Below are 14,642 nucleotides of genomic sequence, written 5' to 3'. Positions count from 1 at the left end.
AGTGTAGAAAAGTCGTGTGTGTTAATGGTATAGACTTTTGAAAAAAAAAAATGACTTTACATTTTCTAAAAGTTTTTTAAAGGGCTTCCTGTATTTAGGACCCTTTACAATCATTGATTTAAAGTATTTATTTTCAATTATATTAACACCAGTAATAACGTGTCCAGCGGGACTCTAGTAGAAAAAAAAAGAAGAGCGAGAACATTTAATACAAGGGGTTTTTTTTTTAGATGTTCAATGTCTAGAGACTGTATGGTTCGTTTATAATAGAAATATATGGAAGCAACAGTTTGGGAATATCTTGTATGGTGCAGACGTCAATTTTAAATATAATGGAATACAAGACTGAACTTTTTATGGTGAAGAATGTTACCTATAATCACTATATCTGATCCTTGTAGCACACAATAAAATAAAACCCTTGGTTGGCAACATTAATTTTCAAGAACAGAAGGGTAGAGTCAGAATTATCTTTCGACACACGTGGCGTCCTAAAGAGCATGTGCTGGGCAACATTCATAATCACAAACACTATCTTGTCTTCTACAGTTGGAGAATCTAAATATGGTCTTGCATTAGCTTCTTTAAAATAGTCCATTCAAAAATGTCAAGGAAACCAAATATAGTTTAGTGCGAATGTGATGAAGACCAGATTGTATATTTTTGTAAGGTAAAAGTGAATCAAAAGAGTATTCATGTATAATTGATTTATTGTATGATTGATGTCCATGACTACGCTTACGTCTTGATGTACTGATAAAAATTGCCATCACATTCACATTCATTGGCATGTTGTGGGCTTGAACGCAAGTGTGTTATGGCTACATGTAAGTATAGATGTTTCTATGCAAAGGAACTAATTAAAACATATAAGGGTTATATACTTAATGCATTACACAGAGAAGGTAGAAACTTATTTTCTATTACATAGTTGGTACCCTCGGCATTGGATAGCCAATAAACATTGTGACGTCATATTATTATGTCATTGTTCTTTTCTATACGAGTTATGAAGAAAATCAACAAATTAGCTTCGGTGCAATGGCATACTCTAATTAATTTTACGGAAGCAGGGCATAATTAGAGGCAGAAAATTCCCAGGATCGACGATGTCAGCAGTTAATTGCTTAGTTAGTCTTTCTAACGTTTTGAGTTCAAACAGGTTTAAAATTCAAAGTCTGGTGCAAGTTTTCTCAAATTCTTTTCAAATAAGAAAATGCATAGCATTTGTGCAGCAATTTTATTAATCTTTAGAATATCCTTCTAACCATTATACGTAAGTTATGCAAAAATAATTAGGATACGCCCTTGCGCCAACACTGTTTTGTTGATATGTATTTTACTTCGAGTAGTAGAGGATAATGACATCATGATATATCATTATGTGTACTGGCTATGAAATATTTAGGGTATGAAAAAATTATAAGAAAATTAATTTAAACTTTTCCTATAATGTATATTTCTTTTATGAATTTTTATTAGCTCATTTGCATAGAATCGCCTATACCTGACCTTAACTCATATGCGAGAGATTTCCTACAATATCTATGTGGTCGTTGCAACCATACGGAAATCAGTGCCTAGAACTTTTACCGGAGATCTTCTTGGAGTTTGTTACCCATATGCTTCGCTTATCATCAATATTTCTTCAACCTTCAACGAAATACGCCAGTTTACATATTTATTTCAGATGATGACCAGTTACTTCCCCTTATGTTTATTTTTTCATTGTCCTTGCCCTTCTGTAAAGTAAGCGCACGTTAAAAATGTATTTTAGAAAGTTTGACGCAGTTTGTATGAAAGTGAGAGGTGGAATATTTTAAACTATGAAAAAATAATTTAATAATCAAGTAAAATATTATTTTCAGATATGTTAGGGGCCTTTAACTTGGATGCAAAGCCTGTTAATTTATGTATATATATATTCCCGTACATTCCATGGTCAAGTGATACTTTGATATTGTTGTTTGCCGTTTCAGTGGATGAAAATTAATGTATCTTAGATTGGAATGAATTGATAGAATTTATTTACTTTCGTTGGACTACAGGAAGTGTTGAAATATTTATAAATCAAACTTTTTTTTTTTACTTTGTAATGTTCTATAGTGATGAATTTTTAGATGACTTCTACACTGCCAGTTTATCCGTTAAAGTCATGTGCTAAGTATAAATGAAAATTTAATCGCCCTTAACATGTAGTTTTCAACCATTCTACTTTTATCATATGTTAGTTAAGTACTAAAACAATCTTATCCTTGTAAAGAATGTATTTTTAATCTTGAAAAGTCGCCGACATAATCTGTTGAGCACTTTACCTGCACTGTGTCGTGCAATCCAATCCTGATTCTTTTAAACAGAAGTCAATATAGAGAGATAAATAAAACAGAAGCTAGTGTTGTTTTAATTAGCATGATCCTATGTATGTCTTTCTTTAGGACTCCATGTAACTGTATTATTCAAACTCCATATCAATTTCTTGTAATACACATTTATCATTTTGAACCTATCATACCAATGATTTTTCCAGTCGCATATTTTATTATGTCCACCAAGTATGTCACTGATGCTGGGTTGTTGGTGATTTCTGATATCTCTTCCGCAGTTTTCAATGCAGTGTTAACTTGTACATGTGACGATTCTTTCGGGGAAAACAGACACATTTAAAAGTATCAAATATGCTGAAATATTACACAATCCTCATGAACTAGGTCATCAGATATAATATAGATCCTTGAACTTTTACAACAAGAATTGATGACCTTGAATAATAAGTTAAAGAAGAATTACATCATTTTTTGTATCCTGGAGTTTGTTTCCGATTTATGCATAAAAGAATACTGAGTGTTTCTATACATGTACATGAATGCCTTAACCTAAGCGTGTTTGACATGAATTCATTTAATTTGTAAAAAAAGATGTATCTATCGTGTTGTACTTATAATTACCTTTTGTAGTTACCAATTTGTCACATCCCTTAAACCTGTTACAATTCTCCCTAGCACATGTGCAGTTTTCTGTGCATTCTAATCCAAATGTTGGATATTTACAAGCTAAATCCAGAAAAGAACTACACTATTAAATGATGATTTATGCTTTTTGTTTTCTAAACAATATATTTTTTTTCAGTTCAAGTAAGTAGACTTACGCAAACATATATCGTCTTCTTCAATATATTCAAATCCTCGGCAGCACCTTAGAGGACTTTGAAAAAAAAATTACATCATTAATCATAAACATTAATAATTTCAGTTATTTTTTTGTCTGGCCCCGAGAATGTACAATAGACTTTTCGTAAGTATATGTAAGTATTTGTGACTTTGTAAGATTCTTTTCAAGGTTCAATTCATATTCAAGAAAGTAAATGCAATATTCAAGAAAGTAAACATTTATTGACTTGCAGAACGGTATTGATGTATTTATAAAATATATATTATATCACAGAGAAGTATTTTAAAAACTCAGGTCAGTTTCAACACACATAAAACATAAGTGCTTGATCATTTTTGAATAATAGAACTTACATTGGTTTCCTTTCTGCTTAATCCAAATACAATGTGATCTTAAAGTTTGTAGATTATATGTCACATTTATACGCGAGCTTGGGAAGACTGTATAATATTTACACACACACACACACACAAATTAACAAAACGTGTCAATAGACTATAATATCAACAAATCGTGGTAGTATAGCAAGTTTCACCTATTTTTGCAGAAGATCATCTAACTTTTTTAATAAAAACTCATGAAAACTGATAAAAACTCTGGTTACCTATATGCTGGTGTAATGCATCGATTAAATTTATTTGTCGAAGCGGATATAAATTGTCTTGAGGTATTTTCCATCACAAATATATGATCCACATTTTTCACTACCAGTTAGGGGCCAAATCTATACACATGTAAGTGCAAAATGACAGATCACATCACTTTAAACAGAACCTATGGGGCATTATGTGAATTGTTATCAATATTGCTAAAATAATACCAATTAAATCGAAAAAAACATACCCTTCACATCGACCGTCTTGACCACTGATTGACTGAACACAAATAACGACAATTACTTCTAAAAATCTGATCATCATGAGGCTATTTTTTATCAGCAAATATCTTATTATGTTCTCTATTAATACTAGTATATATATATAGGATATACATAGTTATGAACTAAATGTAGAGTATAGTTGTACGTCGGTGTTCTATTTTGAATTAACTGTTTGAGGAACTTCCTCTATAAGTGGAGGAAATCCGGTCTGATTTTGATACTTTATTGTATTTATGAGTTCTTTTCAAACTTCATAAAACTCCTGTGTAAGCTCATTTCCCCTTAATTACTCAATTGAAAAAAAATACTCGCCTATAAGTCGGTTTTTTGGAGTTAAAATTTGGTCCAAAACTCTATGTCCGACTTATAGGCGAGTCATAAAAAGATTAGGATTTTTCTGGACAGCGAAATGTAGTATTTTATAAACATTTCCAATGATTTTCGCTGAACAATGTCTGGATATATTATATCATTTATGTATTCTAAGATTATACATAAACACATGTATTTACAAATTAAATATCGGTGTCATTTCTAAAAATATTGATCAAAACTAGGTTAAAACATTCCACCATTGATTTGAAATTGTCAACTGATTCTGGCAAAACGTTGTACCGACTTATAAGCGGGTCAATGGCAAATCCCTCCAAAATAACCTCAAAAAATACAACCGACTTATAGGCGAACCGACTTATAGCCGAGTATATACGGTATGTATATTATTTCATTTTTTTTTTTCATTGATCTCTAGGAATATACTGTACATGTACTAAAAAGTATGTTTGAAAAATGATGTGTTTTATTTCAGCATTAATATATCTTCTTTTTTTATTTCTAGTAAAAATACTTCCATCTTTCAAATTAACTAATTAACAAAAACCTATAATAAAAAACTGATTTACAACTGTCATTTGAATTTATAAGTACAGTTATTTAGATTTCAGACACCGTATGTAATTTTCATTTTATTAAGCTTGTTATTGAATCCAAACAGTTCAATTCTAATAAACATGCAATAACAAAATAGATTGTATCCAAACAAGTAAAAAAAGATTTCTTTTCTCAAATAATAGTTTACATAGTTCTCTTGAATGTAATTCATTTTATGTAAAACCGAAGGAGAGCAGAACTCCGCTTATATGTCGAGTGGTGTAGGGGAAAATTCAAGGAAGTTTTTGAATAAGTATGTTTCTATTTTGAGCACCCTATAATAGTTATATATATTACTCAATAATTTTTTACTAAGAAAATGTACTGTGACGGTACATATTGTCGTTCTGTACATATTGTCGTCGGCGACAATATGTACATACCCTCACTGTACATATTGTCGTCCATCGGTACATATTCTCGCTGGCGACAATATGTACCGAGACGAACCTTATTTTCCTCCTGCGTAATGGACAACAAAATGTACAGTCAAGCACCAGCACATATTGTCGCTGACGAAAATATGTACAGTCAAGGTCGGCATAAATTGTCATCGATATATTGTTTTGAAGAATATTTACTTGAGAAAGAAAATGGAGATTGACAAACACACACGCATGCACGGAGGGAGACAGACAGCATTACTCGCAATACTGTTGGGAGAAAACGTTTTGGTCAGAAAATTGTGTCCAGGATTGATGTACATCACTATGATACATGTATGTCAAGATACCGTAATTCTTGAAATATTTTATAAATCAGCCTATTCTTCTTCTTGTAATATATACTTGGAGATTGAAAATATGTTTAAGTTTTTTGTTCAGTAGTAAAATTTTTTTGGAAATTATCTTTTGCCGTATTCTTATATACAATCATGTGTCGATATAATTGGTGTTGGGGTGAACATTTTAATATCACCTGGTATGGAAGTTCAAGTGACTTTTTCTGATCACATTTTGTCTGACCGTCCCTCTGTCTGTCAACTTTTCACAATTTCAGCTTCTTCTCAAGAGCTACTGGATCAATTTCAACCAAACTTTCCACAAGGCATCCGTGGATAAAAGGAATTCAAGTTTGTTTAAATGAAGAGCCTTGTTCTCTTTCAAGGGAAGTAGTTAAGAATTAGTGAAAATTTAGTGACATCTTTTAATAATCTTCTCGAGAACCACTACGTCAGAAAAGTTGAAACTTATGTGTAAGCTTCAGTATGAGGTGTACTTTCAGTTTTATTGAGATCTTGTCCCTCGGGCGAAGGGTGTGGCTACAATAGGTGATCAAATTTTTTTTATAGAATATTTAGAAAAATCTTTCATTTTTTTTTTCAAGAAGTGTTGGTTCAAAAGAGATTTTACTAAGGTGAAAGCTATGTAACATAGTTCACGATCAATTTTGAGAAGCTGCTCACTGCCCCTGAGTGCCATGTCTTTGTCTATATTTGCAGCCCTCCACCGGCAAGTGGTGACGTCTACATACGAATGAAAAATTCTCGAGATGGACATTATAACAACAACCAAACAAAAACAAAATCAATTTTATTCAAACCATGACCCTAGGGATAGCGTGGGACCACACTAAGTGGTCAAAGTTTTACATAGGAATATTTATAGAAAATCCTTAAAAATCTTCTCAAAAACCAGACAGATGTAACACCGGCACCCCCCCTCCCCCCCCCCCCCCCGGTTTGTTATATTTCTGCTTTGGTAAATTCTTTATGTATAACTTGTATATACTCTCACTTTAGTCCACATTTAAAATTTCATAATTAAATAATTTACTAAACAGATAAAGTAAGACGCCTTTACAAACAAGTGACTTTTAAATTTTTTTTCTTGTCAAAAAAAAATTCTGAACCGCCTTCACCCGTTGTCCCCCGCCCCCCCCCCCCCCCCCCCCCCCGATTGAAATTTCTGGATCCACCATTGAAATCAGCAGTGGGCCCGTGATTGGTGATGTTTATATGGACGCATTCTCAGGTAGTACAGATACAGATATCTTTAAATCAAACCGGACCTAGGGTGGGGCCACAACGGGCGATCGATATTTTACATAGGAATGTATGAGATATTTCTTTAAAAATTATCTTCATAATAACAACAAAGCAATGATTAGTCACATTTATATGGATTGATTGATTGATTATTGTTGTTTAGCGTCGAGTTGGCAATATTTCAGCCATATTTTGGCGATCAAATTAAGTGTATATGACCATTTCTGAAGTTTTTGGTTTCTCTGGTCATATTTATGGAGCATTGCCGTGCATTGGCATGCGACATGTTCTGATGGACGACAATATGCGCAGTGATGGTAGGTACATATTGTCGCCGACGACAATATGAACAGGACGAAAAAATGTACCGTCACAATCATGCTGCATGAAATAGCTGAAATAGCATACGAGGCAAGTCAGTGTGATTCACACACCAACAACATTCGCAAAACTACAAAAAAAAAATCTTTAAGCAACAATATCTGTGGGACGACAATATGAACAGTAAGGGTGAGGCACATAATGTCCCCATCGACAATATGTAAATGTGTAACTTTTCAGCAGGCGACAATATGTACCGATGGACAACAATATGTGCAGTGAGGGTAGGTACATATTGTCGCCGACGACAATATGTACAAAACGACAATATGTACCGTCACATGTACCATTAAAGACATGTTCATAAACTCCTGAATCTCTCCAAATAACTATGTTCTACATGTAAATGGGCTTCATTTAGCTCTTCAAATCCATGATATAAAAATATGCATGTTATTTAAGTCTAGGTATAGGAGTTTCTATGCAAATCTGCTAATAAAAACACATATTAGGTATATCTATATATTATACAGAGAAATTTAAATTCTTATAGCCAGTACATACCAGTACACGCCGATATGACGTCATCCTTCTTTACTTCTCAAGGTAATAATACGCATCATCGATATCTAAATAGCTTGGCGCAAGGGCATTTGGTTTTGTTCAGATACTTCTAAGTCTAAAATTGTAAATCCAAAACAGTTTACGTCAAGTGATACAGTGATTCCCAAATTATCCGGAGTTGACAACATGCTGCCAGTAATTGAAAAGTCGACAGCATTAGATTTTTTACCTAGTAGAAGGTCAGATGGTTGCAGTCTTAGGAAAAGAAAAAACGGATGCTCTACTGTGTTTGTGAAGAGTATGCTTCTTTCGCACTCTGATAAAACATATCTGTCGAGAGTGATAATTCTAGCAGATGGATCTCAAAGAAATTGTGATAAGGCAATGGTAAATCTAAAGACTCCTTTTGTATCAGGTTAGGTACATGCCGGTGTTCTTGATTCTCAGTTTCCTGATGTAATTATTGGTAATCATGAAAGCATACTCAAACCAAAGAAGTACGGAAGGAAGTCAAGATGGAGGGAGATGATGACTCTACAGCTGACTTACGCTGCAGTTCAGACATTTTGCAGCCCAAAATGGAACAAGGTAATAGTGGTTCTCAGAGAAAAGCAACAGAAAAGAATTTAGAGGATGGGGTTTTCAAATAGTTATGATGCAGCAGAGAGAAGTTGATAAAACTGCAAGAATCAGATGGCAGTTTGGAATCTTTTCAGAGTATATCCCAGAACATTACTCAAGAAGGTAAGTTTTACTTTCAGAAGCAAGAATAAATTGTGTTTTTGTGAGAACAGTTTACTTGGACACTTGACAGGTGACATTACGTTAAAGCCAAGATACAAGCGATTAAAAATCTTCCAGTACCACTCACCAAAAAAGGAAGATAATTTTGGGGCCTCATTGGATTTTACAGGAGGTTCATACTTAACTTTTCTAGTCTAGTTCAACCACTCACTGACAAGACAAAAATGAATTCTCCAATAAAATAAAATTGCCAGACGAACTTGATACTGCATTGGAGAAGCTTAAAGGTAAGATTACAAGTTAACCAGTGTTGCACAATCCAGATTTCAGTCGTACGTTTGTTTTGCGTACGGATACAAGTGCTGCTGGAGCAGGCGCAGTTCTTGAACAAAAATTCGACACTGGTAAGCACCCAAACTTCTTTCTCTTTTTTTTTTTTTTTTGGTAAATAGTTTAGTGCAGCTTACAAAAAATATGTTTGTTATCGAAAAAAATGCTTTTTGATTATGTGGGTTATCAAAACGTCCCGAGTAAATTTGTAGTTAAAACAGATCGTTATTGAAACTGATGATGCCCCGTTGACAAAGTTCCAAAAATCAAAATTGTAAAATCAGAGGCTTTTAGGATGGTGTTTTTATTGCAGAAGTTTTACAGTATTTTAGTTTTTTACAGTTCAACATATGCCAGGTAATCACAAGATAAATGCAGATGTATTGTCAAGAACCAGCGCAGATTTTGAGTAAATTAATACCAGTGGTAAATTTTATCGGATTTTATTACATGTATGTTCGATTCGTTTTTATGTTAGTTTGTAATTAGGTTTGACTAAATGGTGTTTTATTCTTTAAAAAAGGAAGGTTTGAAAGAAACTGAAATATTACTTCAGATACTTCTACCGTTTGATGGTAAAATATAAAATGCCCCTTGATTGGTTATTTTATCTACCCAAGGTACCTATATGGCTTGTTCTGCAGTAGCCAAGGAGGGTGACAAAAGTACTTCTGAGTCAGCTATTTACGGGAATTATAATGTAACTGGTTAAATACGTCAATATAGTGATAAAGTATACACATTAGATTTGTTTATCCTTTTCTACTTTTTTCCCAGGGCTTTTATCCCGTTTTAATGATACAGGTCATGGGGGTTGAAGGGGAGGGGGTGGGTTCCTATTGCTGACACAAAAGCCTCTCGAGTGTGAAAGGGCGCTGATTTGATATAAAAACAACAGCTTATGTAAAAGATTGAAAAAGACAGTCTTTGCAAACACCCAAGATCAGCGCACAATTAACCGTAATGTGGTTGAATCAAGGGGCATTTCAAAAGTTGTGGCAACTGTTTAATAAAGAATTAACCGTTTTACGGAAATTATTGAGTTTGATATCATTGGAAAAATCAGAAAAATACACACATATTGTGACGTCACGTTATAATTTTTATGACGTAATAACTCCGAAAATGACGTCAGACTTCCGCATGTTTAGCACACTGACCATAAAAATGACGTAACAAAGACAATTTGATCCATAGGCACTTGGGGTATGGACCCCCCCCCCTTTTCCATTTTTTTTTCTTTTTAAATCTGGGGTCGAGTCACCTTTTTCCTATTTTGGTATTCTAATATGCACTGTATGTTATCAGTAATGTAACTCTTTTGTCTCTATAAGCTGTTTTTAAATATATCGTTTTCGACTGATACATAAAAAGAGAGAAGGCTTGCAACTCTTTTCTCATCGTCTGCCTCACCTCGCTTAAACTTTGCCTGATTATTTATCGAAAGCACAAGAAAACATGGAATATGCATACATCAATAAATTCGTTATACATTCTTCTTCCTTTTCATATTTCCATTTAATTTTTATGTGCCCCCGATTTGTAAATATTTCGATTAAATCACCCGCATCTAGGGTAAATTTTGTTGATGTGCACCAGCTGGGACGGAAGTGCCCGGTATTTTCGGGTATCATCATTACGTGTAATGTCATTCGGAACATAAATGCGAGAAGGAATAAATCCCGAATTTTCTCTTTATATAACATGTAACGGTGAGTTCTGTGAATAACAAGATAACTGTAACTAGAAATTCTAATGGATGAAGATTAACTTTTAACAGACGACCTAGACAACCAAATTTCACAATATTGTTATTGCAAAGCCTGGAATTTTTTTTAATGCAGAACATTTATAAAGTTAGAGTTTCCGTTCTTGCACTTCCGTCCCAGCTGGTGCACATCAACAAAATTTACCCTAGATGCGGGTGATTTAATCGAAATATTTACAAATCGGGGGCACATAAAAATTAAATGGAAATATGAAAAGGAAGAAGAATGTATAACGAATTTATTGATGTATGCATATTCCATGTTTTCTTGTGCTTTCGATAAATAATCAAGCAAAGTTTAAGCGAGGTGAGGCAGACGATGAGAAAAGAGTTGCAAGCCTTCTCTCTTTTTATGTATCAGTCGAAAACGATATATTTAAAAACAGCTTATAGAGACAAAAGAGTTACATTACTGATAACATACAGTGCATATTAGAATACCAAAATAGGAAAAAGGTGACTCGACCCCAGATTTAAAAAGAAAAAAAAATGGAAAAGGGGGGGGGGGGGGGTCCATACCCCAAGTGCCTGTGATTTGATCAAATTAAAATTTTAAAGACAACCTTTTGCTCATTACTCGGACGCAAGCTAACGGACGCAAATGCCAGTTGGTGGAATGTTTACATAGACTACAATCTATCATATGGTGTTCTATTTCGGAGATCTTCTTGTTCTGAAATGGTTTAAGCGAGTGCCAAACTTAGCATGTTTTTATCGAATTTCGCTAAAACTACTGCGTAAAAGAGACCTAACTGTGAGAAAAAGACAAAGTTGACAATCAAAGAAAATTAGACGATCTTGTTACAAAATTTGATGGCATAATTTCGTCATGTCTTTTAACCAGATTTGTGGGATCGATGAAGGCTCAAGAGAAGTTAAGTTTAGTAAGCCCCATATTTTCTCGTAAAATCCAAAATGGCGCCGGCGCAGTTGTAACTCCACCGTACCTCCACATATTCACAGATTTTAATTCATGGAAAATAAATAAGATTTTACATGTCTTTGTAATTTATAATCCTTTTTTGGAGTCAAAAGTCAAAATCAGTAGTGAGTTTTGGAGCGCCAAAGTTGAATTGATATGAAAAAATACGCACAGAAACAAGTCAGGGGCAAGACTTTTGTACATTTTGTTCATAAATGGTAAGAGTCCTGTTACTCAAAATATATTTGTTGAAAACTGCATTAATATACTTCAGTTTTATACAGAACATGTTTTATTTCATACAATTGAGAACTTTATAAAAGACCGAAAATCAAGTCGTATCATGTAAATAAAAATCTTAAATGAATGTCGATGATAGCAGAACCGGACATAAACCGTGCTAGTAAACAAACCATACAGCGAAATATGGAAATGCTGATAAACAGTACCATAGTCCTACTGTATCTCTTTGCAAATTAAAATTTTCTTTGAAATATTTTTTCAAATAAGCCTTTGGCAGCACTTTTACGATCGTCTCATATGGATAAAAAAGCGACTTTTCAGTATGCTAAACGTTCTATATTCTGGCGTCATTTTCAGAGTTATTACGTTATAAAAATTATAACATGACGTCACAATATGTGTATATTTTTCTGATCTTTCCAATGATATCAAACTCACTAATTTCCGTAAAACGGTTAATTTTTTATTAAACAGTTGCCAGAACTTTTGAAATGCCCCTCGAATTGTCTTTTGTTTGGAATTAAATGGACAGTCAGTGATTTATCTATGTAAGAAACATGAATTTTATACACTAAGGAACAATAACATGAACAGTACAAAAAGAGTAAATGTTTCAGAACTAATATGGACAGGAGAACATTCCAACATTCACAAATTTGAATAAAGGGACTCTAAGCCTAGAAGAATATTATGTAGTAATTGTAGTGATATGGGACATATCATAGGAGTGACAAGAACTGCATGAACATTTATTTGAGAAACAAGTTAATTCAAAAGGATTTTTCAATTAATTGTGTTAAATGCTTAATTACGAAAATAAAAAGGTTACAGGAATTATTGTTGAACTAAAATAATTGAATCGTCGATCATTTGCCAACATGTTTATGGAACCTAGGGCCAACCATGATCCAACATTACTCTTAGTTTTTTTTTAAAAAAAAAAAAAAAAAAAAAAAAAAAAAAAAAAAAAAAAAAAAAAAAAAACATTGAACTAACATTTGGCCGACAGGAAGTGTACATTGGACCACTGTTGGGCCAATGCCAAATAACCAACCGTCCAATTTTGGCCCAACGCTGAGCCAACTTGTTGGGTGAACGTTGGGCCGATGAGAACGATGAGGTACGGCCATCGCACAAAAAGTGACAGAGGGCCAACGTAATTTTCACCGTTGGGCTTGCGTTTGCCCAACGTAAGCTTGCTATCTGAGCTGCTTAAAAAACTTTAATGTTCCACTCAGTTCATATGCATGACTTGTATCCTTGTGTATTAAAAATCGGCGCACAGAATTCATACAGCTGTACCCTTCAATTGTTTGTACAAGGAAAGAATACAAATATCTGCTTGTAAATTGCTTTTATAATCATAAGAATGTTATGTCACTTATGTGATAATTTGTTGATCTCAGAGTTGGTTTTCTAATAAAATATGATTCTCAGAAAGCAAGACAACTCTTAAAAACCAACATTGCTAAACCCTATCACGAAAAAGATTTAAAGAATCCCTGCCTAGTTCGTTGGGTATGCCAGGGCATCACCGAGAGTTGGAAACGTGGGATAATTTCCATAACTGTCGAAGCCCGTTATGCATATTATCCCACGTTTCCAGCTATCGTTGATGTCCCTGGTATACCCAACAAACTAGACAGTGTTTCCTTATATTTACCTTTATATGTGAAATAAAATTGTAAATATGAATAAAAAATGCTTTCCAATAAATTTTAAATACAGGAGGCCTCGCATGTTAATTTCAATAGACCCAACCCGCTGACGTCAGACACAGACACAGTTGCACGAGATTGACATGCACATACATGTAAGCTCTGGACCTTTCACCTAGCGAAATTAACATTCTGTTGAATGATTAAGAAATCAATTCACCTAACTTTCAAAGAGTTATCGCAAGGAAATCAATTAGAAATGGAAATATATGGATTTATTTATCATCAGACTTCGTTCGCGTTAGAGCAATAACCCTTACCTTTCTTAATCGCTTAAAAAAACCTTGTTATTTTCAGTCATGAATAGTTTAAAGCTATCTCGTAATAACGATATGATTATCTGTTATTACGACTGTCATTACATGTATTAACTCATTACAAGGAGACCTTTGAAAAGGCAATTCAAACAATGCCAACATAGGACGGCAATAACTTCTTTTCCCTTTTGAAAATTTATTTTTTTGTTGATTTATTGTGTAACGTCCCTCTCAAGAATTTTACACTCATGTGGAGACGCAATTTTGTTTTCGTGCCAGAACCTATACTGCCACACGGGATTTGGTTTATACGGTGTCTCCACGTCCCGCAGTGTGATTCGAGCCCACGACGTAAGGATCAACTCCTTATGCCACGCATATATATATATATATATATATATATATATATATATATATATATATATATATATATATATATATATATATATATATATATATATATATATATGTATATATATATATATATATATATATATATATATATATATATATATATATATATATATATATATATATATATATATATAGTTATACAAGAGGCGTGTTATGGGATATTTGGCGTATCTCAGACTCACGTTGTGGGATCCTTAGGTGGTTTATGGGTCATCTATATTTTGACCCATAAACCATGTAGTCTAAACTTCACAGAAATGTTGGAAATGCTATTCCTACCATAAAAAACAAAAAAAATAATTTTTTTGACCCATAAGGATATATAGAAAAATGTCCCACAACGCAAAATCTATTTTTAGAACAGTCAGTCTAAGTCCCTCGCTTTCAACATTTTGT

Source organism: Saccostrea echinata, unplaced genomic scaffold (assembly GCF_033153115.1).
Source record: "Saccostrea echinata isolate AGI-Se365-2 ecotype Australia unplaced genomic scaffold, CSIRO_AGI_Sech_v1 ptg000003l, whole genome shotgun sequence".
NCBI classification, from domain to species: Eukaryota; Metazoa; Mollusca; class Bivalvia; order Ostreida; family Ostreidae; genus Saccostrea; species Saccostrea echinata.
This window is presented reverse-complemented; position numbering follows the sequence as displayed.